The sequence below is a fragment of the Schistocerca cancellata genome, chromosome 5 (assembly GCF_023864275.1).
Source record: "Schistocerca cancellata isolate TAMUIC-IGC-003103 chromosome 5, iqSchCanc2.1, whole genome shotgun sequence".
NCBI classification, from domain to species: domain Eukaryota; kingdom Metazoa; phylum Arthropoda; class Insecta; order Orthoptera; family Acrididae; genus Schistocerca; species Schistocerca cancellata.
This window is the reverse complement of record NC_064630.1, coordinates 654100193-654115734: the sequence shown is the minus strand read 5'-3', so window position 1 is coordinate 654115734 and position 15542 is coordinate 654100193. Positions and strand designations below refer to the sequence as shown.

Below are 15542 nucleotides of genomic sequence, written 5' to 3'. Positions count from 1 at the left end.
ACGTTTCTATGAAAACGCTTAGGTTTTTCGATTGTTTTTCTAGAGTCCTGACGGTTGGTCCGAATTCTGATTTTATTGAAACTGATATTCACAAGTGATAACGACACAAATAAGGCAAATATAGCACTCCGTCATCAGTCCACGAGTGGGCTACCTGGACCATCCGACCGCCGTGTCATCCTCATTGGAGGATAAGGATAGAAGGGGCGTGAGGTCAGCACATCACTCTCCCGGTCGTTATGATGGTATTCTTGACCGAAGCCGCTACTAGTCGGTCGAGTAGCTCCTCAATTGGCATCACGTGGCTGAGTGCACAGCGAAAAATGGCAACAGCGCATGGCGGCCTGGACGGTTACCCATCCAAGTGCCGACCACGCCCGACAGCGCTTAACTTCGGTGATCTCACGGGAACCGGTGTATCCCCTGCGGCAAGGCCGTTGCCACAAATAAGTCAAATACACAAAGAAAAATTTTATTTTCATTTTTACATATTTTTGAGACAGCATTATATGTTATACCTGCGGTCTGTGTTAAACAAAGAAATACATATGAGCGTTACAAGAAAATCATTCCTAACGTATAAAATAACTCTGTTTTTGTGTGAGAAATCTAAATTCAAATTCACTTCTTGAGAAAATAAGCAACACAATTTCTTTCAGATGTAAAGCATAGGAACATTTGACATGCGTTAAATTGTACAAACGTTGGTCCTCTAAGACCCTCTAACCTGCATTTTGATCTATTTTTCTGTATGTTGTTCATCGTCTGAGTCATGTGCTTAGCATTTGATACCCGAAATCGAAATGATGGTAAAGCTTTTGGTGCTCTTGCCCGTTTTGCTGGTGGATCTTCGTCAGCATCACCCCCATCATCATCATTGCTCCAGTCTGATCATTGCTCATTTTCTGGCACACCACAGAAAATAAGATTTTGTGCAACATCAAGCTTGAAAGCTTGATATTGCATGATGTCTTTTCTCATAAATTTATTACTTTGAGTAGCTTGCTTATATGCTAGCCAAGCTGCTGCAACAGCAAAATCTGTAGTGTTGGATCAGGCGTACTGTCCATTTGATAGTTCTTCTTCTCAATGGGTATTTTCCCACTACCCTACCCAGGAGATCAACACTTCGCATGTATTTGTTATATTTGGTAACTGCATTTAGCCTAGGAATTTGGACATAAACCTCATCTTTCTTTGACCAACGTTGAATCTGGACAATGGGATGAAAACCAAAAGCAGAATACGCAAAATGAGTAGGTTTATTGTCAAACCATTTCATTGCAGCTATTTTTTCATCATTCCTTACAATCTGACCAAAAGAACCTCTGCCCTTCCTTTTCAAATTTAAATCTCTCTTGAAAGACGATTAGCCATGATAGTCCCAGTTGCTAAGGTTGGCCCATGAGTTAGGAGACTATCTAGTAAGGGGGCAGATGTGAAGTATCTATCAACGTGTATTAGTGACGCAGGTGGCAAGCAATCTGAAAGCTTTAGAACACGCCCTCCAATATCAAGGCTGTCAGGTACTGGATTTTTCCAGTCGTGATATCTTTACCCTTTCCTTGGTATAGCAAAATGTCAAGTGGTATACCGTTGGATGTAGCTAGCACGAAGTTCTTCAAGCCAACTGAGTGAGGTTTAACCCTAGTGTACTGTCTTGTTCTTACTTAACCTGTAAACGGTATCATCTGCTCATCTATATACGCACGAGTTGGTCGGGGATGATTTCGAAATGCATTTATTAGTCTGTCAAGGAGTGGTCGTATCTTCCAATAAGTGTCACTTCGTTTGGTTTCCTCTAATACAGCATTTTCATTAACCATTTTCAGATTATTTCTTATGAGGTAAAACCTGTCCCTGCTGATTGTATCTGCAACCAGTGGATAACGTGTTCGCCTTTCCCAGCACATTCTCAATCTAGGGAACCGAAGTAATGCAGTCAGCGTACTGACCCCCAAAAACTTTCTTATTTCTGCTCCACTACAGTCCACTGACTTTCCTGTTAGTGTAACATGACGTAAATTTATAGAATAAGCCGTATCATCAAACAATATTTGGTCAATATATTGCCTGAAATGTTCAAATGGTGACTTCACAGTTGGAATTTCAGGTGTTGCAATTTCTGCTATTTCAGGATTAAACCTAGAAAATAATGTAATATAACGTAAAACATTGCAAAGTATATGTTAATATGATATACAAATTTGTATCTGGCAACTACGTACCTTGTTGTGTGTCTCCGTTTTGTAACTCTGTGTTGAAACTCATTCAAAGGTACCCCATCGTCATCTAATACAGATGATGATTCATCAGCTGCTGGAGTTTGTGATCTGACAGCTATATCGAGCTCATCTTCTTCTTCAGACAGCTCAAATTCAGAAATATCTGGATCTTCCACTGCCAAAAGTTCCGCTATTTCTTCATCAGTTAGCCCTACAGCAGGGAAAAATGGGATTACTGGGTTCATTCTTTTAATTAAAGTAATACAATAAATACCCAGTATATTTATATGTAAGGGAAACACGTAATTTAATACAAGATAATGACAACAAACAGAAGATCATCTAGCAAAAACTGAAGAAACAAACACACGCGCCACTATAACCAAATAAACAATGACAGGAGATTTATAGAAATAGAGTCCCGAGGTATCAGGGATGATACCTGCAATTAAGTAGAATATTTTGCTCATGATGGGTAGTTTCTCGGTAGAGATATTTATTTACAGTATAAATGAAGCAGACATCTGCACTCTTGAGTGAAGCGATTCTACGAGCAGCCATTCCAATGCCAGTAATCAATGGCTTTAGAAAAAAAATGGCTCTGAGCACTATAGGACTTAACATCTGTGGTCATCAGTCCCCTAGAACTGAGAACTACTTAAACCTAACTAAACTAAGGACTTCACACACATCCATGCCCGAGGCAGGATTCGAACCTGCGACCGTATCGGTCGCGCGGTTCCAGACTGTAGCGCCTAGAACCGCTCGGCCACAATGGCCGGCCATTGCTTTAGAAAGGATGGAATTTTTCCTCTGGACCCTGACGTGTTTACCGATTAAGACTCTATTGCAGTTGACGTTACTGACATTCCTTTGGATAGGGACCATCAGAGACCTACTATTGTGTCGTGTTCAAATACTGCTTCTTCTGATTGCGAAATTGCTAAGTCTTTTGCAAGTGCTGCTCCGTCTGGACGTCAAACTGCTGTTTCTTCTTAAAATAGGCCAACTGACTCATTTCCAGAACCAACTTATGAGCTGCCTTCAAACGCAGGTAGCCTTCAGTTGTAGGTGATAAGCCTTTTCCAAGACAAGGTACCCCTCAGCGTCCAACATGTATGTTTCACACAAGCCAAAAGGATGTAAAACATATGCCTAAGAAACGAAGTGTGAATCAAAGACAAGCTAGGAGTAAGAAAGGAAAGACTGCCATAGTCACTTCAACCCCGTATAAAAATGTGTTTCCTGAAGCTAAAAGAAAGAAAGATGAAGAGATTTTAACGAAAAAATGGAAGTTTGAAGAAAAACAAAGGATAAGGCCAGTATGCAAGTCTTCAGGTGTTCGCGGACGTTTCCACTAAAGTTAAAATCTTCTAGGTTGTTAAGCCGCGTCATATTTCCTTCTAAAGTAAGATGGCGGCCACTGAGTGACGCGCGTTTCTTTGGCTCGCGAGTTTTTCCGCTCATTGAAGGTGTTACAGAGAAGTGCGGCAGTCCACAACGTGGGCATACGACTAAACAAGTGTTACTTGCCGTGGTGTGTTGTTCTCCGTTGATTACCACAAGTGATAAGTGATAAGTGAGTGAAAAATGGGAAGAGCACGAGTAAGCAGCAGGCGAGGCTACAGGGGCGCAGGCAGCGCGGGCGCCCGGTCTCCGTCGGCAGGTGAGGCCTCGCTTCCCGACATCGGGGAGCTCGTCCGGTCCCAGGTGAGTGCGGCGCTGCGCAGTAAAGACACTCTAGACGTAATCGTGCAGTCCATCACGGACTCTGTGACGGCCGCGGTCATGGAAAAACTGCAAGAGTCTGTCGGGCGCAACAGCACCGAAATCCAGTCTCTTAAAAAGTCCCTGGCCGCACAAGAGAAAAAAGCCGCCGACCTAGAAGTTAAACTGTCTGCGGCCACCGATGAAATTGAGCAGTATCAGCGAAGGAACAGCTTGCGCTTGTTCGGGGTAGCTGAGAACGATCGTGAAAACACCGACGACCTGGCCATTAGCCTCGTGCGTGAGAAACTTGGCGTGCAGATCGACGTGACCGACATTGACAGAAGCCACCGTGTTGGGCGCAGGATACCAGGTGCCATGAAACCCAGGCCCATAATAATTAAATTTGTGTCATACCGAAAAAGAGCTGAAGTGTTTGCCCAGAAAAGAAAACTCGCCAAGAGTGGGGTTACCCTGAGGGAAGATCTGACGCGCGAAAGACTAAAAGTTTTGAACACTGCGATCACACAGTTCGGCCTTCAAAATGTGTGGACCCAGGATGGCAGGATCGTAGTCAAGACGGAAGGAGGGAGGAAAACGGTGACGAACATGTCCGAACTGAAAGTCTGAGCGAAATATCGCGAGACACAAAGTCTCATATTGTACTCTGTTAATATAAGTTAATTTTTATTCTTTTTTTCATTTTTTTACGTAAATATTGCTTTGTTATTTCTATAAGCACCATAAGTACTCTCTTTAAAATCAGTCAATTGTTTCACATAAATATTGCTTCTTTATTTGTCTATCATAAGTGCTCATGCATATTCATATTATCAGTCAAACGGGAATTAACATTGTCCATTAACAGGAATCTCCTTAAAACCGCCTTTCTATATCTGTCATTTTCATCCTCGTCACTACCACTACTACTACTATTATCTTTTTCGTAACCACTACTGCCACTTTCCATCTTTCTTTTTGCTCCTTTCTCAGATACCTCCAGCTTGTCTTTCACCTTTAGCTCACAGACGCTTGAGTCAGTCACGACCTTGGACACACCTGTAAATATGTCTTCCCCCGCGAAATCCAGCTTTTGTCCCTCTTCCGGCCAGCAGGTAGACGGAGCGCGCTCGGTCCTACAGGCGGCCACAATGGGACGGACCGGTTCCGGCGACGGGCTCTTTGTGGCCCACGCGAACACGCAGTCGCTAACGGCTCACTTCGACGAGTTCTGTGACCTGTTCTGCCAATCGCTGTTCCATGTTATCCTCGTCTCTGAAACTTGGTTGAAACCAAACATTTCTTCCGACGCTATCCGAATCAATGGTTACTCTCTCCTAAGAGCAGATCGTGAAACACGATGCGGAGGTGGTGTGGGTGCCTATGTTCGCTCTGATCTCAGACCTACTGTACTATGCACATCGGATGCAAAGGGCGAAGAAGAAGCAGAGTTCTTGTTTTTCGAAATAAACACATCAAATCAGAAACTGCTAATTGGAGTAATCTATAAACCTCCAAACGTCGGTGCTATGTCCTCCTTTCAGTCTGCCCTGTTCTCGCTCGTGACACTGTATGAACACATAATCATTATGGGCGACACAAACATCGACTTACAGTTAAAATCTCCCTCTGCAGAAAAACTAAGGAGACTGTTCCACTCCAATGATATGAGTTTAACACCGCTGGACCCAACTCATCACACGCCACACAGCCATACACTCATAGATATAATAGCAACAAAGCGACCAGATAAAATAATTCGCGCCAATCAGACATCCGCTCCAGGACTCTCTGCTCACGACGTGATATTCTTAAATTACTCAGTGCATACTACCAAAGAAAAATCTCACCTGGTAACCTACAGAAACCTAAAAAATGTTAACCATGACGCTCTTCAAAAGGATTGCTCAGACATCCCTTGGCATGATATAAGCAATGAACCGACTTTAGACGGAAAAATTCGGGAATTATGTCGCAAAATTATTACACTGTATGATAAACATGCTCCTCAACGCACTGTCAAGGTAAAGAGAGCTCCCGCTCCGTGGCTCACCACTGCATTACGCCAGTTAATGAATAAACGTGATGCTGCACATAGGGCCTTCAAGCGTAACCCAACTCCCGAGGCGTACGAAGCTTATAGGAAACTCCGAAATAGAACCAAGCAAAGCGTGAGGAATGCCAAAATCAGACATGCCCGCTCTGTCGTATGCGGTATAACAAAACCTGCTGCACTGTGGAAAAAGCTGCGCAGTTTCGGTATAGGGAAGCGAAGATCTGACGCTGCTTATCAAGCGTCTGCAGAAGAATTCAATGATTTCTTCTCAACAGCTATAAACTGCCACGCAGCGACAAATTACCAGCCCCAAGATATCAATCTCTCGAGAGACAAGTTTTACCTAAAACATGTAACTACTGGCACAGTACACAAGGCAATTATGAGAATCTCTTCCGAGGCAGTAGGAAATGATGGAGTCAGCATTGGCATGATTAAGAACGTCGTAGACACTATTACTCCAGTTATCACAGACATCTTCAACCTGTCTCTTGTCAGTAGTACATATCCTACTGAGTGGAAGCAAAGTTTAATTCAACCTATACCCAAGACTGACAACCCTAAGTCGCCAGGTGATTACAGGCCGATCAGCATACTACCTGCAATATCTAAAGCCCTAGAATACATCGTCCATGAACAACTGACGGATTACCTCAAAACTCATAACATCCACGACAAATATCAGTCAGGCTTTCGAAAGCACCATAGTACAGCAACTGCATTAATCAAAGTAACTGATGACATTAAACATGCTATGGACAGACGTGAAGCTACCATCCTAACACTGCTTGACTTTAGCAAGGCTTTTGATACAGTTGACTTTGATATATTACTAATTAAAATGAAACAGCTGAATTTCTCAAACAGCGCTATACACTGGTTCGACAGCTACCTCAAAAACAGAAGTCAACAAGTCATTTGTGGGTCGGAAAAGTCATCATGGAAAAACGTGCGCTCTGGAGTTCCCCAAGGCTCCGTCCTTGGTCCATTACTCTTCTCACTGTACATTAATGATATTTCTTCAGTGATTCACTCCTGCAACTACCATCTATATGCCGACGACATCCAACTGTACATAAGTGCAAGCCCCAAGAACATTGCTGACGCAGTAGCGAGTATGAACGCAGATCTTTGCTCTGTTTCTCGATGGGCACAGAACCTAGGTCTGAAACTAAACCCCAAGAAATCCCAGGTCATACTTATATCTCATCCAAAGTTAATCAGTCGGTACTTTCGCGAAACAGTCCCTCAAATACTCCTCAATGGTACCCAACTACCATACCAAAAAACAGTAAAAGACCTTGGAATAATCTTGGATGAACACCTAAACTGGGAAGAACAAACAGTCACAGCTTGCCGGAAATCGCTCTCCTCCCTACATGCAATTCAAAAATTTAGAAAAATATTTCCAACCCATGTTAAACAAAAATTAGTCCAAACACTAGTCTTGCCTAATCTTTACTACTGTGATGTAGTTCAACACGGCACAAATAGTGAAAATTCGAGATGCCTCGAGCTAGTGATGAATGCTTGCGTTAGATACGTATGCAATATACGGTTGTATGATCATATCAGTTCTTCATACTCCCAGCTAGGTTGGATACGCCCACATAAGGCACGCGATCTCCACACGATGTGCTTACTTCAACGATTTCTTAGCCACTGGTGCCCCCAATACTTATCTTCTCACATTAAACACCTATCATCATTCCACAACCGCAATACTAGATCTGATACATCTAGCATCTTGGCTGTACCTTTACATAACACAAAATCTTTCTCTGTGTCATTCTCCATCTCAGCCATACGACTATGGAACGCGCTCCCCTGTGATCTGCGTCTTATCCAGAACCACTTAACATTCAAGAGGGAACTCAAGACTTACATATTAGGGACGGTATAGCCACCATTGTCGTGCCCCTCTCATCTTTTTCTTTCTCCTCTCCATCATAGCTTCGAATTTTACCATTCTATTTCTCCTCCTCTAACTTATCTACCTTTTCTATATCTCTTTCACCCCATTCTATCTTCTTATGTCTCTGCTTGATGAGAATAACTCACAAGCTGCAAGAATATAACGAGAAAATTCCCAACTAGCAATAGGACTGACATTCATAAAAGAAAAAATATGTTCACTTTCCTATACATAGTCATTACTATTATTATTATTCTTGATTATTATAATTACTTTTTGATTGTTATAATTATCATTGTAGTACTTTTATAATCTCTAATTTTTTCTGTAACATTAATACTGTATAACATGTTATATGTCCTTAATGTTCTGTAGAAACTGAAATTTGTTGAATCTGAGTATGCCTGGTTAGGTGTAAGAGAGGGCCTGAAGGCCCTAATCTTGCCAGGTAAAATAAATGCATAAATAAATAAAAATAAATAAAATAATCGACCATTCTTCTGGGATAATCTTCAGGATGTTATGGTGTCCACTATTGGTAGAACACTCTAGCAATAGTGAACGCTGTAACATCCTGAATAAGAACCAAGCAGAGGGGTCAAAATGTTGATTATTTTAGTAGAAAATATGACGTGACCTAACAAACTAGATTTTAACATTAGATAAGGTCAATATTCTACAATGTAAGGCAACACAAAGTAAAGGTAAGAATCGAAAAGTGGGACCAAGAATTAAGAAAATACCTGCTAAGAATGAACTTTTACAAAAAGAAAGGTAAAAAGAAAATTCCATTGAGGAAGACAGTGAGACAGATGGCTTTTCCTGCAAGGAAGCATTTACTAGATCTGAAGAAAATAAAGGGTGTGTAAGATGCTGGAGCTGTAAATGGTGGGTCATGAACTGTACGTTTGCTGTGATGACAACAATGACAAGTTCACTTGCGAATTTTGTACATGACTTAATATTGTTTCTGAGTGGATGAATTGTGAATGAATTAGACTGAAGTAGTAACCCTTAATTAGTAGTTGATTTCTCTATTTACACTGTTACGGCGTAAAGTAGCGCCGGCACGCCAGTTGGGTACGACAGAGAAAAAATGGCTGTGAGAAGACGGCAGCAAGTCGCTTGCTGACTGACCTCCCTCCAGGACGGCAACGCGACAGCGGCGGCCCCTAGGTGAAGAGGTCATAACCGCAGTGCCTGACTGGTAGCAGCACACGTCGACGCAGCTTCAACGTTAGCCACTTCGTTAGCCGACGCACCGTAGCCTCTGTCATTAGCAATCTCTACGTAGCACAGACTTGTATTTGTCTGTTCTGAAGAAGACTGATTATTTTGTGTGTCGCCCTTTGCTTGTTACAAATCTATCAAAGTTAAGTATTTTTTCTTGTCTCGTTGTAATAAAACTAATAAATACGAGTTGTTTGATTGTTTGTCTAGGGAACACAGTATGCAGGATTCCAAGGCACGACAAAATGGCGACGAGATGTTCGAATAACTTGGTGCTGTCATATTAGAGCAATAACATAGCGACAACCTGTTAACGCTATGAACCCAGAACCACCAGCTGCCACACATTGTCTTTGTTTGGTTTGTCGTGGGCTTTTGCGCCTTGCCGGCGCGTTAACTCTGCCTTGTCTTTTCTTTGCAGAGGAGGGGGAGGGGTGTTTACATAATTTAACAGTGTCTCTTTTGGTGTTTTTGTTATTCAGTGTTTACAGGAAAAGTTCTTTGCTTCTGGCTTCTTTTCATTGCTTGCATTGTCCGTTTATTGCACTTGCCTATTCCAAAATAAGCAACCCACCTCTCACACCCCCTGCTCAGGCGCCTCAGCTGCGAGTGATAGATGCAGCGCAGCTACCACAAGTGTTTCAGTTTCAGAACTACACTACCGGCCATTAAAATTGCTACGCCACGAAGATGACGTGCTACAGACGCGAAATTTAACCGACAGGAAGAAGTTGCGGTGTAATTCAAATGATTAGCTTTTCAGAGCATTCACACAAGGTTGGCGCCGGTGGCGACACCTACAACGTGCTGTCATGAGGAAAGTTTCCAACCGATTTCTCATACACAAACAGTAGTTGACCGGCGTTGCCTGGTGAAACGTTGTTGTGATGCCTCGTGTAAGGAGGAAAAATGACTACCATCGCGTTTCCGACTTTGATAAAGGTCGGATTGTAGCCTATCGCGATTGCGGTTAATCGTATCGCGCCATTGTTGCTCGCGTTGGTCGAGATCCAATCACTGTTAGCAGAATATGGAATCGGTGGGTTCAGGAAGGTAAAACGGGAAGCCGTGCTGGATCCCAACGGTCTCGTATCACTAACAGTCGAGATGACAGGCATCTTATCCGCATGGCTCTAACGGATCGTGCAGCAACGTCTCGATCCCTGGGTCAACAGATGGGGACGTCGCAAGACAACAACCATCTGCACGAACAGTTCGACGACGTTTGTAGCAGCGGAGACCATGGCTGCGATTGCCCTTGACGCTACATCACAGACCGGAGCGCCTGCGATGGTGTACTCAACGACGAACCTGCGTGCACGAATGGCAAAACGTCATTTTTTCGGATGAATCGAGGTTCTGTTTACAGCATCATGATGGTCGCATCCGTGTTTGGCGACATCGCGGCGAACGCACATCGGAAGCGTGTATTCGTCATCGCCATGCTGCCGTATCATCCGGCGTGATGGTATGGGATTAAATTGGTTAGACGTCTCGGTCACCTCTTGTTCGCATTGACGGCAATTTGAACAATGGACGTTACATTTCAGCTTTGTTACGACCCGTGGCTCTACCCTTCATTCGATCTGTGTGAAACCTTGCACGACTGCATGTTGCTGGTCCTGTACGGGCATTTCTGGATACAGGAAATGTTCGACTGCTTCCCTGTCCAGCACATTCTCCAGATCTTTGACCAATTGAAAAGTCTGGTCAATGGTGGCCGAGCAACTGGCTCGTCACAATAAGCCAGTCACTTCTCTTGATGAAGTGTGCTATCGTGTTGAAGCTGCATGGGCAGCTGTACCCTTACACGCCATCCAAGCTCTGTTGGACTCAATTCCCTGGCGTATCAAGGCCGTTATTAAGGCCAGAGGTGGTTGTTCTTCTGGGTGCTGATTTCTCAGGATGGACCCAAACTGCGTGAAAATGTAATCACATGTCAGTTCTAGTGTAATATATTTGTCCAATGAATACCCGTTATCATCTGCATTTCTTCTTGGTGTAGCAAGTAGTGTACATTTCTTTTCGTCAATTGTTGGTAGTGCAGTCTTACGCCTCATTCAGAAATTGTTCCCTAACGCCACTCTGAGTGAACTTTCCCATGATCAGGTTGTAGGTTCTCTAACCACCTATTATGACCAATGACCTGGTGCGCTGCTGGCGGCAGTCTCCATCGATTTGCCATCCCCATCGTTGTGAGTGGATTTTCGATTGTCTTCTTCGCATCTTTGGCGGATGGCTATTTAAATGCGGCGCGCGCGCTCTGCTGGAGCTTGAGTTCGGGTATCAGCCGTGTGAGCGACAATGACATACCGCCCTGTGGAGGTATGCAGCGTGGCGAGTGGCCGAGTCGGTTCGACGAAGGAGCGTGTGCAGATGCTGCGGTGTGTTTAGCCGTTGGAAGTCAGATCCGGTGCCGACGGTGATGGGGCTTCCTTGAGGTTCGAAGGATAGATTTTCTTCGCGTCTGTTACATGCTACTCAAACTGAATGAACTGGAGCCGTCGAGTTGTTCCTTGGTGGGTTCTGTTCATGTTAATTGAATACCCAAGTGCACTGAAAACTATCTTGATTGTTTCAGTTACTTGTCTCTGTATTTGGTCTGGCCGCCTGATAAGTTGACGACATTTAAGGGAGTGCTAGATACGCACAACAAACACATGCTTAATGTGTAGCTAGAGCTCATACCAAGTACTGCGTAAGTCTGCCTGGCGTTCGAGAGTGGCCTCAAAATATTTTCCCTATTTTCTTTTTCTATGTTATTATTTTATTTGTCTGTTCTAGAGAATTGGCTAATCAAAGTTTAAGAGCCGTTACTGGGCAAGTGGTCACGTAGGTTAGTTCTGCTTGGGTTCGTTTTGTGCTGTGTATAATTAAAAGTTTATTTATAACCAGTTGGGCAGATATATTTGTGTATCTGATGTGCCAGAAAGTTGTCGGCCACTGATGTGTTTATGTTTCAGATAACTGACAGTGGTCGACGCGAGGAAACTCCGATCGGGGTATCACGGTGGAAGAGGGACCTGGATCGGTGTCTATGGTTACGTTGTTAGTGTCCTGCAGTTCCATCTTTCCGGTGAAGCATTGTGGTTTCCTGGAAGCTTAATTGTAGCTCAAAGTTGAGTATAGTTCTACTTCACCTTCTGTTCCTTGAATCTCCTGTATCTGTTAGAACCTTTTTTCAACGTAAAATTGAAACGGCCCCATTTTAAGACTACTTAATGGGTTATATTATATTCTGGGAAAGAAATGTGTGTGAACCTCTTACCTGTAAGTAATACTGACGAGAAGTGTAGTTGAGTGTATTGATCTGATAATACTTTTAGTTTTTTGAATTGCTTAAGACCTGTCCATTAGTTGTTGGAAGCAGTTTTAGAATTTGACGTGAGTTGTGTGAAAGCCAGTTTCTATGTAAAACATGAAGCATGTTCAAAAAGGTTTGTGTGATTCACTTATGACAGTTAAATTTGATTAATGGTGGTTATATGAACCTTGTTTCAATTAGTGACAACTGGTTGAGTAAATTTTGAAACATCTGTGCCTATCGGACTTAAATGGATTAACGTTTTAATCTGAGTCCTGCTGGTAGTTCTGTAGGGCAGGTAACTTCTATTACAATCGTTGTTACTGTTAATTTCATTAAGAGTATGTGTTTGTAATAAAGAAATGTATGGCAACTACGAACTGGTTATATGTTATTTCGGCGTGTGGAAAGGAATAACATATCAATCAACAAGAGAATGTCGTGGCAGCTAGGTACCAATTCTTTAGTTGCATGAAAAATTCAGAACAAACTTATCGCGAGTGGGTAACGGATTTACAGGGTACGGCGAGGTAATGCAAATTCAGATTTGCTTGTGGTGCTTCATATTCAGGCTATTACGTGATGCGATCGTGTACAATGTAACTGATGTGAAATTTAGAGAACTGATTTTGAAACAGTCCAAATTCTAGATCAGTAGATCGGCCCAGTAAGCAGCAACAGCACGCACGTGCCAAGCCACGTAAACAGTTCTCTAAACAGGTGACTACATTAGTGAAGAGAACTAAGTCATGCCCTTGGTGATATTCACAGCACACACGCCAGGACTGCCCGTCCAGACAAGCAGTGTTACGCTTGTGGCAAGAAACGTCACGTATAATCCAAATGTTTGCAATGGAACAAAAATAAGAATTCCGCCCACTCAAAAAAATCTCGTCACAAGGCCCCACGTACTCAATGCAATGTATTCAAAGCCTGATGCAGGCATTAGCAAAAGTATCAAGTAAACTTCTTGTTCATTTGTATCTTAGTGGAAAACGTGTGAAATTTCAATTGGACACGGATGCTTCTGTCACATTGCTGAATCGTAACACAGATGAACTGTTAGACCCCCCACGCATGTGTAAAACTAGCTTGCAAAATCTTAAAATATCACTATACGAAGAATCTTAAAGCGTGTATGTTGTGGACACTCATTTAGGCTTGTTTAAATATTTGCGTTTGCCTTGTGGCAGTGCTTCCGTACCCACCATTTTCCAACGGTATTTGGAACAGCTGACTGCTCAAGTACCAAACTGTTCATACTATTTGGACGATACTGACGTACCAGGTCGTACACCTGAAAAACACGTTGCAAATTTCCGCGCTTTGTTTTGTGTGTTATCTGATGCAGGACTAAGTAGACTGGACAAGTGTGATTTTTTAAAACCTGAGTTCAGTATCTTGGTCATTTCATAAGGAGTCAAGGTGTACCTCCTCTTCAGTCACATTTGTTAGCCATACGTGACCTGCCCGTTCCTCACAGAATTGGGGTCAGTCTTAGGGAAAATGAACTGTTATATTCGGTTCATACCGAATGCTGCACAAATTGTGGCTGCATTGCATCGCTTGCGTCGCAAGAATATCCCATTTGTTGGGACAGATGAGTGCCAAGTAGCTTTTCAAAAACTTAAAGACGCAATGCTCAGTGAACGATGCTTGGTTCACTTCGATCCTGACAAACCAGTTGTGTAGCAAGTTGACGCTTCCTCTTACGGAATCAGTGCTGTGCTTTCGTACAGTTTTGCTGATACAGACAGACCTATTACTTTCGCATCAAAAATGTTGTCCACAGCTCAGTTTAACTATTCACAAATAAAGAGGCATTCGCTATTGTGTATAGCGGTACCAAATGCCACCACTGTTCGCATGGCAGAAAATTCTACTTAGTAACGGTTCACAAGCCATTGCAGCCCATGTTTCATCCGACAAAGCCGGTTCCTGTACCAACTACCAAAATATTGCAACGATTGGATTTGTTGTTGCCTCAATACCAGTAAGAGATGGTGTATCGTTCGACAGCTCAACATGGTCATGCGGGCGAACTGTCACGTCATCCGATTAGTCCTGATGCAGACTTTGACGCTTCTCCTGCATCTTGCCACATCGATGCCCACGATTCAGAATTGCTTCAATCCTTTCCTACGAAACGTAGAAAATTGCACAGGCCACGGAATCTGATTCAGGTTTGAACATTTTGCTAAAATACATTCGTACATCTTGGCCTCGCTCATTGCATAGCATAAAGAATTCTGCAGTGCGCCGATTCTTTGCATGTCGGCATAGCCTCGCTATGCACCAAGGCGTGATTCTTGTTCAAAATGACAGTGGACAGTCACGTGTGTTGATGCCCAAAGCTTTGCAAAAAGAAGTGTTCCAATTACTTCACCAAGTACACTGAGGCATCGTACGAAACAGTTAGGGCGTCGACACTGTACTTGGGAGGGTATGGACGTCCAAACAGAACAGATGACGTCACAATGTTACGCATGTGCGGAAAATCTGTCCGCACCACCACAAAAATTCTCTACTTAGCCGAAGTCGCAATCACCATGGCAACGTGTGCACATAGGGTTCGCGAGAGCTTTTTGGAACATTCGTTGGTTGACTGTGGCAAACACTTATAGGAAGTTTCCTTTTGCCGTGCCAATAAACTCGACAACGTCACGTAGCACAGATCAGGCGTTGTCCTCTATGTTTTGCCTCGAAGGTTTTCCTGAAGTCACAAAATCGCACAACGTCCCTCAGTTCACGTCACATGAATTTGGAACATTCTGTGAAGGCAATGGCATACAGCATCTAATTAGTGCACCGTTCAATCCACAGCCAAAAGCTGAAGCGTAACGTTTTGTCAGAACCTTCAAGCAGGAGATCGACGAATTTCTCACTGTTCACACCAGGGATCAAGCCTTACAGCTGTTTCTCGTCTCATATCTTTAACATCCACGAGATGGACCATCGCCAGTGGAACCGCTTCACGGCCGTTGCCATCGGACGCTGCTCCACCTGCTTCACTCTCCTCAGCATCCGGCGCCGAAGGAAGGCCGCAAGTAGAGGAAAGGTGCCTAATATGAGACACACTTTTGTAAACCCATTTGAAAGACCTAA

At 43.3% G+C, this 15542-nt stretch overlaps 1 pseudogene; it reads right to left on the bottom strand.

Moving 5' to 3' along the window:
- Positions 1-324: 324 nt before the first annotated feature.
- On the bottom strand, positions 325-442 carry LOC126189199 (5S ribosomal RNA; annotated as a pseudogene).
- Between the last annotated feature and the right edge of the window lie 15100 nt (positions 443-15542).